This window comes from Manis pentadactyla, chromosome 4 (assembly GCF_030020395.1).
Source record: "Manis pentadactyla isolate mManPen7 chromosome 4, mManPen7.hap1, whole genome shotgun sequence".
NCBI classification, from domain to species: domain Eukaryota; kingdom Metazoa; phylum Chordata; class Mammalia; order Pholidota; family Manidae; genus Manis; species Manis pentadactyla.
In genome coordinates this window covers 49,389,129-49,404,004 of record NC_080022.1, presented here as the reverse complement: position 1 = coordinate 49,404,004, position 14,876 = coordinate 49,389,129, and the positions used below count along the sequence as shown (strand labels likewise).

General features: G+C 39.3%; 1 pseudogene; it reads right to left on the bottom strand.

Annotated features, from left to right (window-relative positions):
• Positions 1–351: 351 nt before the first annotated feature.
• Positions 352–1,104, bottom strand: LOC118925382 (bridging integrator 3-like; annotated as a pseudogene).
• Between the last annotated feature and the right edge of the window lie 13,772 nt (positions 1,105–14,876).

Here is a 14,876-nt window from a genome sequence, read left to right as displayed (position 1 = left end):
ACAGAGCCCATGCTCTTTGGAGGCTGGAAGCTTGCTCTTGGTCCTAGGCCAGGATGCACTTTGGACAGTTCTTTTGGAAATAAGAAAAACCCTGCATTTTTCTACACTGCTTACTTGTGTCTGCAGGCTCTTGCTATCGGATGGGGAGACAGCAGCCTGTTTGGGGCTCTGGGTGCCGGGTTCATCCCACAGTGCTGGCGAGGTAGAGAGGGAGCTGCCTCGGTCCCAAAACTGCTGGCCATCCTACTCCTCCCAGGGGAGGGCTTTTCAATGGGGTCATGCCTGAGCCTAAGTCTGAAAAAACTAGAGAGGCTGAGTTGTGTCTCAGGAATCTTCCAAGGTGACAGGGCATCAGTCATCAGCCACAGTAGAGAAGGCCCCAAGCTTCCTCAGTTCTGCATCATTCTCCCACCTGATGTTCATCTGGGTGGCAGAGCTGGTCAAGCCAAGGCATTGGGTCAAGTCTCCCAAGTTCTGATGTGTTTCAAAGTAGTATGCCACCTACGCTGGGATCAGGGACTCAGAGCTGGGCTGGAAGTAGTCAGGCTGGCTGTTACGGAGCTGCAGCATCTTAACCAGGAGCTGCTTGTTCTTGGCTTCAGTCATCCCATGCCTGCTGTAGCTCTTCTCAGGCCTGGTGAATTCTGGCCAGCACTGGCCCTGACTTCTTTCCTTGTGCTTCTCCACCCTGACCTGCAAATTCATATAGTCCTGCAGGGACTGCTCTTGCCATTTTGCCACCACGATGAGGCTTGGGAAGACACTGGCAAACTTTTCTATGGGTTCAAGTATGGTATTTTGGATCTGGTTCACCTTTTCATGGTTGAAGGTTTCCATCTACTTCCTGGCCATGTCCTGGAGGGCTGTCACTGTGTTCAGACAGTCCTGTCTTGCTTGCAGACTGGAATAGTGAATATGTCCAAGGATATTTTCACAACAGATTTGGAGATGGCAGGTCAGCATCAGTGCTCTTTTTCATGCCCTTCTTCATGCTCTGGTCTGTTCTTCCAGCTACTGGAGTTTTCCATATTCGTTTTCAAAGTCTCTCTCCACTGTTCTGGGGATTGTCTATTCCTTGGGCTGCCTGATCTTGAAAGGAATCCAGCTCACGATCCCAAACCTGGCCCTGCTGCCAGGATCCTCAGCTGCAACTTGGTCCTCTCTCCCACCGTTTTTTAAAGGAGATCTGTTTACTTAAAGTAGAAAATAATTCCAGGAACAAAATCAATAAAACATATGTACAGAGCATTACATAGTCAAAGAATGCTTGCAGGAGGTTTTATCAATGCAAGAGTAGGGAGGTTGGAGCAAGGAAGAATTCTCCCTGTAGGTTTCAGAGGGAGTGTGGCCCTGCCAACACCTTAATTTCAAATGTTTCGCAGTCAGAACTGTGACACAATAAATGTCTGTTGTTTTTAAGCCACCTAGTTTGTGGTGCTCTGTTATGCCAGCTCTAGGAAATTAGCACATACTCTCTGCACAAACAATTGCCTAGCACATAAGAGCTTCTCAACAAGATGTGCTGAACTAAACTAAACGGCCCAGGAAGAATGTTCTTCTCTGTAGGTGACGGTGATCACACACAAGTAGAAGCCCACTGAGTGGTGATATTGTTGAGGAATTTAAATGATATCGAGGAGTCCCACCCAAATCAGATCCTGTGATCCCAAGCTATGAAGAGCTTGTGGGGGAAATGATTCTGGGAGCTCATTATAACAGTTGGTAGTGACTCTAATGAGTATTACTAGCACGGTTGGATTTTTATAGATTTTCCCAGTCTTGCAACCTACAGCCATCAATTAGAAGAAGTTGTTTTTTTTTATATACCTACCATTCAGATCTTTCTCAATGACTTATCCATGTTGAGTGTTTGCTCTTAGGCTGCATTGTGGATTTAATTGCTTTGTCTACATCTTGCCATTTTTCAGCCCTAGGAGTGAAAAATGTGGGCTTCAGATATAAAATACCCTCTTGAACTATGAAAGCAGTAGTGATTGAGACTTACACAACCCCTCCAGCAGAGCCCCCAACACCACACCTCCTCTGGGAACCCAAGGCGTATTATATGACTATGCCTGTGGAAACTTCCAAAGCTACAAATAAAGCAAACTGTACCTATTTCAAATTTCTCCTCCTGGGTATGTTTTTTGTTGTAAACAGAGAACCCTGCCTTCTTATTGTTAAAGGAGTCTCAGTTTCTTTCTTCTGATTATCTCCCACTATTGGATATTGATTTATCATTTTCATAAAATTGCAAATGGGAGCCTGTTGCCTGAGACCAGCCATAAATTATGAAAATGAGTTCAGCTTCTCTGCAGGGACTGATCTTCTTACAGGGAGAATTTCACAGAGCTAAATTTAACTGCTGTGCATGGGTTTGTGAGATGGTTCCTGGCCCTCTGATGAGGAAGGGAAAGGAGAAAGGGACAAACATTTACCAAAAACATACTAGGGACCAAATTCTTTGCATGTTACTTAGTTTAATGCTATTCATGCAATGAAGATCAATGACCTCAGCTTTGATAGGAGACAAAATAGAGGCCCAGGATGGTAAAAAGACTTTCCCAAGCCTAGTGAAGGGGGAATAGCCAGGTTTAAACCTAAACTTGGTCTGCCTCTGAAGTTTTAATCTCTCTCCACTTAATGCATTGCCTTTCTAAAATGGAATCATAGTATCTCAGATTGGGTAGTTTTATTAATATCTACCTACATCTGTGCTCTTCAGGTTCTGATAGATTTGCTCCAAGGAGCCATTAAGAAAGGCTGCTGATCCAAGGGATATAAATTAACATTTTCTTCATACACAGCTATAAGCAGCTATTTGAAACCCAGATAATATCTTCTTTAAAATAAGTATCACTTTTCTGGGTATTTATGCTCTGTCACTCTTGGTTTTCCCATCCTTAACTCCATTAATAGAATTTTTCTTAATTCCTTTTCTCTTTTTATGGCTTTGCATGGGGCCAGTTCGCAGGCAAAATTGCTAATTTTACAGTTGCTTTCTGCTTTGTCAGCATGAGGCTGACCAAGGAGTTATTAACAGAATTGGATTCCCTGTTCATCCTTTTGCTCTTGACTGTTGGAGGAGGTGGGACAAAACCCATGATTTAATAACATTTGTTCTTCTTGAAAGGTCATCATGCCAGCCTTTCAGTTTCTACTAACCTACAGCAGTATCAGCAGCCAGCAGCAGCCACTTTCTCTCCCTGAAAGGCTTCTGGAATTCCTCCAGCTTATACAGTTGATATAAAACCATCTTTGAGGTCCACTGTGGGAATGTGGTCCAGCTGGGCGATTCTCTCAGTATTTCTGTGCATTTTCCATTCTAGTCGTAAGCGTTTATAAGTACCCCACTCACCTACATTCCTGATTGATACTGAATTTGGGCTCTATCAGTTAGGAATTGTTTTTGTCTGCAAGTAGCAGAGAATAGAAAGAAGATAAAAAAATTATTTTTTTTTTGCATAAAATACATCTTTAAATAGGCATTCAGGATTGGAATGGTGACCAGGTTCCTTCTGCCTTCCCGTTTCATTGTCCCTGTCATGTGCTTTCCATTCCCAAGGCTGAGCTATGGTCTTGGATAGGCACTGGACTGTGCATACAAGATTCTAAGCAGGAATCAGAATATAAGAGTAAAAGGCAAAAAGGCACAAATCAGCTCTCATGGAACTCCCTCAGAAGTCTCCCCAACAATTTCTGTTAATATCCTCAAGTTCCAAGGAAGATTGGAAACTGTAGTCTTTCAGCTAGGCCCATGCTGTCTCCGATAAAACGACGAAGGAGAAAGGGCAGGACAATAGTAGAGAGGCAAGTAACGTGCCCGCTACATGGAACAGAAACAGTTAACTAAATAGATTAAGCCAGTAAGCCTTTATTAAGCACTTATTTTGTGCCTAGAAATGAAGGAGTAGTGGGTTTTGGCTAATCCCTTTAAGAACAGAAGCTTACACACCTTCTGCTCATGGAGTGCTTCTTAGTTTGGAGTGCTTTCTCCTTTCTTGCTCACCTGGAAAACTTGTATTAATTATTCAAGGCTATTCTCAAATATTACCTGCTATCTGATGCTTCTCTGGAAGATTCTTCCCAGGGAGAATTAATCAACTCCTCAGCTCTATCCCTATAGCACTTTACCCTTACCTCTGTTATGCCACTTAATTCCTCAGAGGCAGTATGCTGAAGTGAAGATAACATGAGAGGTCGGTAATGCTGATTTCATCTCCCAGGTCTGTTACCTATCAGCATTAGGCCAGATACTTTGGCCCTTGAGCTGTAATTTTCTGTTTCTGGAATAGGGAATGCTAAATACTACCTCAGGGATTTTGTATAAATTAAATAATGTGTGCAAAACACAGCTGCAGACAATTCTTAAAATATGTTAGCTAATCTTATACTGTACTATATGTCTGTTATGATTTACAAAAAAAGAAATAAACTTCTTTCTTATTTAAGCCACTATTATTTTTTGGATTTTTAAATAACATTCAACAGAGATTTAACATTCTAATTAATAAAGGTTCTGGAGATAGATTTTCATATAAGTTATTTGAAAACCTACTTAAATATATGCTTCATCTAAAAGAGAAGGACATTGAAATTCAATAGTTATAAGTGAGAAAACTTAATTTGAAAAGTTCGGCAGTGTATACTAATCTGTGCAGCCTAGAATTTAAGTCTAAATAATAATAGTTATAGTATAAAACCATTTCTTGAAAATTAAAAAAATATATGCATATGAAATAATAAACTGACTGTAATAGGAAGGTATAAAATTTCCAAGTCATATAAATAAAGACCAAAAATAGAGCTAAGAGAGCAGAAATTGATGAAACTCATTTTTCACAAGAATGTCAATGGATAGAATTCTGTTACTGAAGATGCTATATTATGAAATATAAATATGAGCAAGTTACTTAAAATTATAAACATAACTAGATGATGAGAACAAAGTTCTTAAACTATAGCTAAAGATTTTTTAAGAGGGAAGGAAAAAGCAAGAGCATCATTTAAAAAATAACAGAAAATGTAAAAGACAGATGTAAGACCATAATAATTTTACTTAATAATAATTAGTAATTAGAATATAATTAGTAATTAAATTCTATTTTAAATGTTTACATTAAATCAAAAGAAAAAGTAATATGCCCAACACAAACATCTTAGAAAATTTGATATAAAGGAAGGACAGGGAAAAACTCAGGCAAATAAAAAAATAGAGAGTACATTGTTAGACAAAATTGACTAAGTGTCCTAAACAAGGAGGTTTACTAAAAATACAGCATATAATGAGACTATAACTCTAATGACTTTTAAAGCATTGAAATAAATAGAATCAAAATACATGAATCAAAACTCATGAAAATGCAGATTAAATAGCTAAAAATTTGTGGCACAGAGCACTCAATAAAATGAGTAATTCCAAATATATGCTTCAGTAAAAAAACGTTAGGTAGATATAAGCAAACCTAAAGTAGCAGCTATATACATAAATAAAAATACAAATAAATCAAACTTTATCATCTGTAAAAATAAAATATACTTTCTTTTCAATGACCCATGGAATAGTCAGCTGAAGAGTGACTGAATGAATTGAAGAAGCATCTAAAATGAAACAGTCCACAATGGAATACAAAGTAAGATTTGAACATGGAGAATAAAATGAGGGGGTCTAATATACTTCTAATTTTAGTTCTGTCAGAAGACAATTTTAAAAATGGAGGAGACAATATTTGAAGAGACAATCAATAAGATTTCAATCTTGATAGCAACAGTCCTGTGAATCACAAGCTGGATTAATAAGATGAGACTACACCTGGACATACCACAGTAATACAAAAGTATCAAAGCTAAAGACCAATTTTACAGGCAAAAAAAGGGAAAAGTGAACTCACCTACAAAGGAAAAATAATTAGATTCACACTTAGTTTCTCAAAAACCGTAACAGAAACTAAAAAACAACAGGAAATATATATGTAGAATGTTACGAGAAATAACAAAATTTAGAGTTTTATAGTCAGTGAACTGTTTTTCAAGGTCATGGGGAAAATAGCCTTTTAGGTAAACAAAACTGAGTAAGTTTACTACCAACAGATCCTCAATAAAGGGATCTATAAAAGATGTACTCCAGAAAAAAGGAGACTAGTTCCACAAGAAAAGTTGGCAATACAGGAAGGAATATTGAAAGAACACAATTAACACTTGGAAAATAAAAACAAACATTGACTCTATAACACATAAATAATAATTTTCAACTCGTAGGCCTAAAATAAATCTAGTGGAAGCTAAGATATTATAAAAGACATCATGTAAGCCAGTTGGTAAACCATTAAAACTAGATTACTTAAAATGCTTACATTTCAAGGTTGACCCCAAAAAACAATAGAAACAGAGTGTATCACTTCAAAATCAGTAAGAAGAGGGAAATGATATGAGATTTTTAAAAATCCATCTAAAAGAAGCCAAGAAAGAATATACATAAGTCTTGAGTCTTCCCGAGAGTGCTGATGTTGGAAGTTCTTTTTCATATCGTATCTTAGTTCATTTTCGGGGTAGCCAAATTAGGCTTTGATCCTCTGTATAAACACAAACAGACCCTTTGCCTACACTTTTATATGTCCTTTATATCATTGTGTAGAACTCATTAGAGGTCACCACATAGGAACTGCATTTTTTTTTTTAATCATTAATCTACACTTACATGACGAATACTTTGTTTACTAGGCTCTCCCCTATACCAGGTCCCCCCTATATACTCCTTTACAGTCACTGTCCATCAGCGTAGCAACCTGTTGTAGAATCACTACTTGTCTTCTCTGTGTTGTACAGCCCTCCCCTTTCTCCCACCCCGCTATGGATGCTAATCTTAATACCCCCCTACTTCTCCCCCCCTTATCCCTCCCTACCCACCCATCCTCCCCAGTCCCTTTCCCTTTGGTACCTGTTAGTCCATTCTTGAGTTCTGTGATTCTGCTGCTGTTTTGTTCCTTCAGTTTTTCCTTTGTTCTTATATTCCACAGATGAGTGAAATCATTTGGTATTTCTCTTTCTCTGCTTGGCTTGTTTCACTGAGCAAAATACCCTCCAGCTCCATCCATGTTGCTGCAAATGGTTGGATTTGCCCTTTTCTTATGGCTGAGTAGTATTCCATTGTGTATATGTACCACATCTTCTTTATCCATTCATCTATCGATGGACATTTAGGTTGCTTCCAATTCTTGGCTATTGTAAATAGTGCTGCGATAAACATAGGGGTGCATCTGTCTTTCTCATACTTGATTGCTGCATTCTTAGGGTAAATTCCTAGGAGTGCAATTCCTGGGTCAAATGGTAAGTCTGTTTTGAGCATTTTGATGTACCTCCATACTGCTTTCCACAATGGTTGAACAAGTTTACATTCCCACCAGCAGTGTAGGAGGGTTCCCCTTTCTCCACAGCCTCGCCAACATTTGTTGTTGTTTGTCTTTTGGATGGCAGCCATCCTTACTGGTGTGAGGTGATACCTCATTGTAGTTTTAATTTGCATTTCTCTGATAATTAGCGATGTGGAGCATCTTTTCATGTGTCTGTTGGCCATCTGTATTTCTTTTTTGGAGAACCGTCTGTTCAGTTCCTTTGCCCATTTTTTAATTGGGTTATTTGTTTTTTGTTTGTTGAGGCGTGTGAGCTCTTTATATATTCTGGACGTCAAGCCTTTATCGGATGTGTCATTTTCAAAGATATTCTCCCATACTGTAGGGTTCCTTTTTGTTCTATTGATGGTGTCTTTTGCTGTACAGAAGCTTTTCAGCTTAATATAGTCCCACTTGTTCATTTTTGCTGTTGTTTTCCTTGCCCGGGGAGATATGTTCAAAAAGAGGTCACCCATGTTTATGTCTAAGAGGTTTGTGCCTATGTTTTCTTCCAAGAGTTTAATGGTTTCATGACTTACATTCAGGTCTTTGATCCATTTTGAGTTTACTTTTGTATATGGGGTTAGACGATGGTCCAGTTTCATTCTCCTACATGTAGCTGTCCAGTTTTGCCAGCACCATCTGTTGAAGAGACTGTCATTTCGCCATTGTATGTCCATGGCTCCTTTATCAAATATTAATTGACCATATATGTCTGAGTTAATGTCTGGATTCTCTAGTCTGTTCCATTGGTCTGTGGCTCTGTTCTTGTGCCAGTACCAAATTGTCTTGATTACTATGGCTTTATAATAGAGCTTGAAGTTGGGGAGTGAGATCCCCCCTACTTTATTCTTCTTTCTCAGGATTGCTTTGGCTATTCGGGGTCTTTGGTGGTTCCATATGAATTTTTGAATTATTTGATCCAGTTCATTGAAGAATGTTGCTGGTAGTTTCATAGGGATTGCATCAAATCTGTATATTGCTTTGGGCAGGATGGCCATTTTGAAGATATTAATTCTTCCTAGCCATGAGCATGGGATGCGTTTCCATCTGTTAGTGTCCCCTTTAATTTCTTTTAAGAGTGACTTGTAGTTTTCAGAATATAAGTCTTTCACTTCTTTGGTTAGGTTTATTCCTAGGTATTTTATTTTTTTTGATGCAATTGTGAATGGAGTTGTTTTCCTGATTTCTCTTTCTGTTGGTTCATTGTTGGTATATAGGAAAGCCACAGATTTCTGTGTGTTGATTTTGTATCCTGCAACTTTGCTGTATTCCGATATCAGTTCTAGTAGTTCTGGGGTGGAGTCTTTAGGGTTTTTTATGTACAGTATCATGTCATCTGCAAATAGTGACAGTTTGACTTCTTCTTTGCCAATCTGGATTCCTTGTATTTTTTTATTTTGTCTGATTGCTGTGGCTAGGACCTCTAGTACAATGTTAAATAACAGTGGGGAGAGTGGGCATCCCTGTCTAGTTCCCGATCTCAGCGGAAATGCTTTCAGCTTCTCGCTATTCAATATAATGTTGGCTGTGGGTTTTTCATAGATGGCCTTTATTATGTTGAGGTACTTGCCCTCTATTCCCATTTTGCTGAGAGTTTTTATCATGAATGGATGTTGAACTTTGTCAAATGCTTTTTCAGCATCTATGGAGATGATCATGTGGTTTTTGTCTTTCTTTTTGTTGATGTGGTGGATGATATTGATGGACTTTCGAATGTTGTGCCATCCTTGCATCCCTGGGATGAATCCCACTTGGTCATGGTGTACGATGGTTTTGATGTATTTTTGAATTCGGTTTGCTAAAATTTTGTTGAGTATTTTTGCGTCTACATTCATCAGGGATATTGGTCTGTAGTTTTCTTTTTTGGTGGTGTCTTTGCCTGGTTTTGGTATTAGGATGATGTTAGCTTCATAGAATGAGTTTGGGAGTATCCCCTCCTCTTCTATTTCTTGGAAAACTTTAAGGAGAATGGGTATTATGTCTTCCCTGTATGTCTGATAAAATTCCGAGGTAAATCCATCTGGCCCGGGGGTTTTGTTCTTTGGTAGTTTTTTGATTACCGCTTCAATTTCGTTGCTGGTAATTGGTCTGTTTAGATTTTCTGTTTCTTTTTGGGTCAGTCTTGGAAGGTTGTATTTTTCTAGGAAGTTGTCCATTTCTCCTAGGTTTCCCAGCTTGTTAGCATATAGGTTTTCATAGTAGTCTCTAATAATTCTTTGTATTTCTTTGGGATCTGTTGTGATTTTTCCTTTCTCATTTCTGATACTGTTTATTTGTGTTGACTCTCTTTTCCTCTTAATAAGTCTGGCTAGAGGCTTATCTATTTTGTTTATTTTCTCGAAGAACCAGCTCTTGGTTTCATTGATTTTTGCTATTGTTTTATTCTTCTCAATTTTATTTATTTCTTCTCTGATCTTTATTATGTCCCTCCTTCTGCTGACCTTAGGCCTCATTTGTTCTTCTTTTTCCAATTTTGATATTTGTGACATTAGACCGTTCATTTGGGATTGCTCTTCCTTTTTTAAATATGCTTGGAGTGCTATATACTTTCCTCTTAAGACTGCTTTTGCTGCGTCCCACAGAAGTTGGGGCTTAGTGTTGTTGTTGTCATTTGTTTCCATATATTGCTGGATCTCCATTTTGATTTGGTCATTGATCCATTGATTATTTAGGAGCGTGTTGTTTAGCCTCCATGTGTTTGTGAGCCTTTTTGCTTTCTTTGAACAGTTTATTTCTAGTTTAATGCCTTTGTGGTCTGAAAAGTTGGTTGGTAGGATTTCAATCTTTTGGAATTTACTGAGGCTCTTTTTGTGTCCTAGTATGTGGTCTATTCTGGAGAATGTTCCATGTGCACTTGAGAAGAACGTGTATCCTGTTGCTTTTGGATGTAGAGTTCTGTAGATGTCTATTAGGTCCATCTGTTCTAGTGTGTTGTTCAGTGCCTCTGTGTCCTTACTTATTTTCTGTCTGGTGGATCTGTCCTTTGGAGTGAGTGGTGTGTTGAAGTCTCCTAGAATGAATGCATTGCATTCTATTTCCTCCTTTAGTTCTGTTAATATTTGTTTCAGGTATGTTGGTGCTCCTGTATTGGGTGCATATATATTTATAATGGTTATATCCTCTTGATGGACTGAGCCCTTTATCATTATGTAATGTCCTTCTTTGTCTTTTGTTACTTTCTTTATTTTGAAGTCTGTTTTGTCTGATACCAGAATTGCAACACCTGCTTTCTTCTCTCTGTTGTTTGCTTGAAATATCTTTTTCCATCCCTTGACTTTAAGTCTGTGCGCGTCTTTGGGTTTGAGGTGAGTCTCTTGTAAGCAGCATATGGATGGATCTTGCTTTTTTATCCATTCTATTACTCTGTGTCTTTTGATTGGTGCATTCAGTCCATTTACATTTAGGGTGATTATTGAAAGGTATGAATTTATTGCCATTGCAGGCTTTAAGTTTGTGGTTACCAAAGGTTTAGGGTTAGCTTCTTTACTATCTTACTGTCTAACTTAACTCGCTTGTTGAGCTATTATAAACACAGTCTGATGATTCTTTATTTCTCTCCCTTCTTATTCCTCCTCCTCCCTTCTTCATATGTTGGGTGTTTTGTTGTGTGCTCTTTTTAGGAGTGCTCCCATCTAGAGCAGTCCCTGTAGGATGCCCTGTAGAGGTGGTTTGTGGGAGGCAAATTCCCTCAACTTTTGCTTGTCTGGGAATTGTTTAATCCCTCCTTCATATTTAAATGATATTCGTGCTGGATACAGTAGTCTTGGTTCGAGGCCCTTCTGTTTCATTGCATTAAGTATATCATGCCATTCTCTTCTGGCCTGTAGGGTTTCTGTTGAGAAGTCTGATGATAGCCTGATGGGTTTTCCTTTGTAGGTAACCTTTTTTTTCTCTCTGGCTGCTTGTAATACTTTGTCCTTGTCTTTGATCTTTGCCATTTTAATTATTATGTGTCTTGGTGTTGCCCTCCTTGGATCCCTTGTCATGGGAGTTCTGTGTACCTCTGTGGTCTGAGAGGCCATTTCTTCCCCTAGTTTGGGGAAATTTTCAGCAATTATTTCTTCAAAGACATTTTCTATCCCCTTTTCTCTCTCTACTTCTTCTGGAATGCCTATGATTCTTATATTATTCCTTTACGATTGATCACTCAGCTCTCTTAAAATTCTTTCATTCCTGGAGATCCTTTTATCTCTCTCTGCATCAGCTTCTCTGCATTCCTGTTCTCTGTTTTCTAGTCCATTAATGGTCTCTTGCATCTCGTCCATTCTGTTTTGAAGTCCTTCCAGAGCTTGTTTTATTTCTGAATTCTCCTTCCTTAGTTCTTGCATATTTCTCTGCAAGTCCATCAGCATGGTTATGACTTTTGTTTTGAATTCTTTTTCAGGTAGACTGGCTAAATCTATCTCCCCAGATTCCTTCTCAGGGGAAGATGTAGCAGATGCTGAAGCTGTCTGGGTTAGTCTTGTCTGGATCATATTTTTTTGCCTTTTCATGTTGACAGGTGCTATTGACTGTCAGCTGGGAGGGCCAAAATTTTCACTTGCTACTGGCTTTTCTTTACTGGGGCAACTGCGACCCCTAGTGGCTTGTGTTGGGTAATTGCGTGTAGAGTGGGTCTTTGTGTCTTGCCTGGCCGGGAGGGAGAAATTTCCCTTTCTGTGGGCGGAATTTGTCTCAGGCTGCTTCTCTGCTTTCGCAGCGCCCGGTGGGGTGATGGATGGGGGGGCTGCTTGACTGTTTGCCTCCTTGAGGGGTCTCAGAGCTGTTGCCCAGGGGGTTAGTGCACCCGGTTTTCCCTGTAATTTCCAGCTGCTGTACTGTGACCTGGGTTGTTTCCGTCAAGCTGTTAAGTCCCTGTCCCTTTAAGACTTTCAAAAAGCCCCTGCTTTTCTTTGTCACAGGGGCATCAGCTTCAGCACCCGCTCAGAGGTCTTATTCCCTGTTCCCCCAGTATCCAGGGCCCCCTGGGCATGTACTGTGTCTGCGCTCTGGCCCGGATGGCTGGGGCTGGGTGTTCGGCAGTCCTGGGCTCCGTCTCCCTCCCGCTCTGCCTATTGTTCTCCCGCCGGGAGCTGGGGGGATGGGCGCTCGGGTCCCGCAGTCCGGGGCTTGTATCTTACCCCTTTCACCAGTCGCTGGGTTCTCACAGGTGTAGCTGCAGTCTGGCCACTGTCCTGCGTCTTCTGGTCTCTCTTTTAGGGCTAGTTGTGTTTGTTGTATTTTCAAAAGTATATATGTTTTTGGGAGGAGATTCCCACTGTCCTACTCACGCCGCCATGTTCCTTCTCCTATCTGATCAGTCTAATTTCAAATTCATAATCATTAAACTCAAGCAGAGCTTTAAGGCTGCTTGGTAATCATGCTAATTTCACTCCCTCTCCTACTCTCTGGCATGACTTTTCCATCTATTTTGTCTCTCCTCAAACCAGTTCACCTACACACACCTACACATCTTTTTAGCTTAAGACCTTGCTTACTATTTCCCTCAAAAGAAAGAAGTAATCAGCTGATAACTTTAACAAGCTCACATCACAAAATATATTCGCCTGTTTCTTCTCTAGCTTCTGTTTTAATGCACTAACTTCATGCCTCCATAAACATTTCAACGTCTCTACTTCTACACCAGATCCTATTTCCTGTCACCTACTCAAGAACATAGCTCCAGCAATTCTCTACTTTATTTATGCCATCAATATTAATAATGACATAGAGATGCAAATTTTCCCATCTTATACAGAGAACATATTTTTCTCCATTTACCACAATATTTCCCTCTACCTTTTTACAGAAAAAATCCTTATGATACGGCCATGAGAATACATCTGGTGACCTCCAACCACAGGGAATGTGATTGACCAAGAGCCTAATTGCTATGCTCTGAAATTTACCTCTGCATTTGCACCAAGGCCATGATTCGCATGAGTTATTCTTAGTCAATGGCTGAGTGAAGCAGGGATGCTGACACAGGTACACTTAGTCCACTAAAATGGGATTTCTCTGATGGTTAATTTTGGATCAGGGACTTTTTGGTAGGCTGTGGAGATGTCCTTAAGCTATATGGCCACCTATGATGTATCCCTCCAACCTTCCATCCCTTTCTTCTTCATGCAAGACTGCAAGCATCACAGTCAGAGGATGTTCCCTTTTTATTTTTCCTTTTTGCATTTTTTCATCACTGCAGATTTCCATTTTTCTAACACACATATGTATGTTCCCTAGAGGAATCCTGGCACATTTAATCCCATCTTGGTATCTGCTTCTCAGAAGACTCAGAGTAAAGCCCTCCTCTAAAGAGTTCACTTTTCTCAGTCTCCAGTTCCTCTCTTTTCACTTTGTCTGAAATCCATTCTAATCAAGTTTGAGTCACAGCTGCATTGAAACCATTCTTATCAAGAACACCCATGATTCCAAGATTGCTAAATCGAAAGGTTAAATTTTATCCATATCTTACTCTACTAGCCACATTTTATGTAGTCCGTCCCTCTCTCTTCCTTCATACAACTGGCTGACAGGACACACTAAACTTCAACCTGTTTATGCAATTCCTTTTAGATGTTTCCCATTTAGATGTTTTATAGCTATCTCAAATTTAACCAATCCAAAACTGGGATTTCTTTTTTTCCCCCAAATATTCCTTCTCTCTTAATCTTAGCCATTTTGTAAACGAACAGTCCGTCTTGAAAGAGGTGATATCACTACAGATCCTATGGACATTAAAAGGATAATGAAGTAATACTGTGAACAACTCTACATCCACAAATTTGATAACCTACATAAAATGGGCCAATAACTTGAAAGACACACTCTGCCACAAATTCACAGAAGAAGAAACAGATACTCTGAATAGGTCTATATATATTAAGGAAATTGAGTTTGGCTAGAGATGGTCCTTGTTTGCTCTACATTGGTAAATCACCACTTTGAGCATCTGCTCACTTTCTTCCTTGAAGAGTGGTTTTTAATGATTATTAGCCAAAATTAATTTCCTTCTACTGAATATTTTCTGGGAGCTATTACGATGTGCTAGTTGCTTTTGATAAATACTTTTTACTTCTTTTAACAACCTTACCCATTTTATAGATGAGGATATTGTAATTCAGGGAAATTTAGCTTTTCACCCATTGTCCAACAATTAGTTAATTGGATGAATTGGAATTTGAAATCTCCTATCTGACCCCAAGCCTGTGCTTTCTCCACAGTTGGCACATAAAAAAGTAGAGCTGGTACCTTAGAATATGTGAGTCAATGAGATATCACTCTCAGTCTCTAAAGGATTAATGCTCTTGCCTGCTCCTCTTCTACTTCTTGGAGGGTGTTGGGTCTTTACCTCTACAACATCTATCACGACATCAACTTCAAAGCATTCAGCCTGGGTGTTTGATCTCCTGCCGGCATGCTCTTTAACAAATGCTGGAAAATAAAACCAGGAAACCAGGAATGGTTTAGTCATACTTGTTAAACATTTGTGGTACCAGTCAGGAAAAA